General features: G+C 37.4%; 1 non-coding gene across 1 annotated transcript; it reads right to left on the reverse strand.

The window, feature by feature from the left end:
* Positions 1 to 286: 286 nt before the first annotated feature.
* On the reverse strand, positions 287 to 393 carry LOC133082824 (U6 spliceosomal RNA). The gene has a single exon (XR_009699040.1). It is a non-coding gene; the product is annotated as a U6 spliceosomal RNA (small nuclear RNA).
* Between the last annotated feature and the right edge of the window lie 2,224 nt (positions 394 to 2,617).

Here is a 2,617-nt window from a genome sequence, read left to right on the forward strand (position 1 = left end):
AGAAAATGTAAATCATAGCATCAATTTTGGCTTTGATTATTGAATATTTGGCAAGTATCCCCCCCCATTTTTTAAACATCTTTTTTGGAGTATAATTGCTTTACAATGGTGTTAGTTTCTGCTGTATAACAAAGTGAATCAGCTATGCGTATACATATATCCCCATATCTAATCCCTCTTGCGTCTTCCTCCCACCCTCCCTATCCCACCCTCTAGTTGGACACAAAGCACCGATCTGATCTCCCTGTGCTATGTGGCTGCTTCCCAATAGCTAGCTATTTTACATAAAAATATGGAACGCTTCACGAATTTGCGCGTCATCCTTGTGCAGGGGCCATGCTAATCTTCTCTGTATCGTTCCAATTTTAGCATATGTGCTGCCGAAGCGAGCACCCCCTCCCCCTTTTTTAAAGGAAATCTCGAATTGAAGTTAATGGTGGAGTAAATATTTGTAAAACTCTTTCATGACTCAACCAATGAGCGTTGACAAAGACCATAGATCATTACATTTGCTGTCTTTCATTACTTTTAAGAGTTCCATCAACTGGTGCTGATGCATAACATTGCAGTAATATACAAAACAACTTCACCACTGTACTTTTGATATAGAGTCTGCTTCAGAACATTGAGCAAAATAGTTTTAATATGTATCACGCTGGGAATGAAGTAATAAGAGAAACATCATCCCATAAATCCAGACGTTTACCTGACTTAGCTGGAGTACCGTCTTTTTTTCTTATTGAGCTTAAATTCTTTTTTTGACAAATGTAAAAGATTCAGATCTATCCCATGAGTTTGATTTCATAGGCTTCAAATTGATATTTCTTCATAAATTTGGATGCACTTTGACACAAAATATATCCAAAGTGTTACCTGGGCAATGTCTCTTATATTACATGCAGTAGTGACCTCTGAGTTGAGACTGGTCCCAGGGGGTCTTTTACAGTATTATATGGGCTCCAAACCTAGAAGCATAGAGTAAAAAACAAGGGAGTCCAAGGCCATGATGCACTATACTCTATATGACTGTAAATTTAATCCAAGAGCTCTCTAGTGATTATAGCTATCTGAAAATGGAGTGCACTGAATGGATAGATTGTGAAGTTTTCCATATTTGAAGTGTTCAATTGAAGTCAGAGTTTGGTAGGGATCCCATTTGTTCTTTTTGATTGTTACAGAATTTTCAGCAGCAGGCATAAAACTAGTAGTATAATAAAAAATGGGTCTCTTCACCCCTGTCCACTTTATCTGAATACTAGTTAGAGACTGGGGATCTAGAGCACCAGGAAAAATTTCTCAAAGCATCCTTTTCCTTGTGGTGTCACAGAGTACTTAATTCTAAACATCAACCATAATGACAGGGTCTAGACAGAGTATTGTTTCTTATGATTTTGAAAATAAATTGTCTCTAATTCTTTACCTATATTCATAACAATTGGAAATACATTTGAATGCATATTTGATCAAGCTGCAAGTCTTCAGGCTTCTTCATCCTTAGGAAAATACTTCAGGAGAAAAAGAAAAAGATATGTTTCACACCACATCCTATCAGCTCACAGTACCTAAGTTCAATATACCAAATAAAGGCCACTCAAGGCAGTGAACACAGTTCGTCGCCAGAGACAGGACCATCAATCAAATGATTTTGCTTCCTCTCCCATCCTTGAGCATCCTGGGATCTGGCTATTGGTCTTTAACAACAACAACAACAACAACAAATCTGCTTTGCTACAAAACCAGTGAAATATTCAGATCCTACCTGTATGTGTTCTTGCCTATGCAGTAACTTCTGACTCTTAGCTAGTCTACCAAACTGTTATCTGTGAGAGACAAGTATGTATATATACAAGGATGTAGGATACTGCCTGGAAATTAAAAGACACTAACATAACAGGAAATATTATCAGTAAATTCTACTTGACTATGGGTAGCTCACATTTCAGAACAGGAAATAGCTGTCATGGGCACTGAGATGGAATATTTGTTTCCATGTTACTAATATTTTATCAGCTGAAAAGTCAGTCCCTTCCAGGTATACCCACAACCTAGTAAATGTCAAAGATGAATGTAAGAGACTTGGGGATTCTCTTCATTGCCTTTATTAGTATGCATTAGTGTTGTTTTTGTAGATAGGTAAACATTTTCAGTGACTCATCAAATATTTGATAGGGATACTGTTCAATACCTTCAAGTGAGACAAAGGAATAAAAGGCCACCTATGGCCTTGGTGTCTTTAGGGAATAAAGGTAGAGAATCTGGCAAATTCTGTGTGTCCCTTAAGTTCATTATAAAACAAGTATTATTCACAAGTTGTTACACCATGAGCAATTTAGTAGAGTCAATATCCAAGCCTACACCAATTCTCCTGGTCCAATTACTGCTGTGTATCTATAGGTCATTCTTCTACTTTTTGAGTTTGTATATTTGCTGAGTGTTGAATCTCACAGGCATAGAGAGAGTCTTCTTCCTGGAATCCTCTCCTAACTTCTTTCTGCTTACCTAAATGTTTCCTCAGTTTAATTTTCACCTCCCTGGAGAGGTTTCCTTGATGGCTTAGGCTTTAAAGCTCAGAAAGACTACAGCAATTTTTGTGTATGCCACATGGGTGGTATTTATC

Source organism: Eubalaena glacialis, chromosome X, assembly GCF_028564815.1.
Source record: "Eubalaena glacialis isolate mEubGla1 chromosome X, mEubGla1.1.hap2.+ XY, whole genome shotgun sequence".
In the NCBI taxonomy this organism is placed as follows: Eukaryota; Metazoa; Chordata; class Mammalia; order Artiodactyla; family Balaenidae; genus Eubalaena; species Eubalaena glacialis.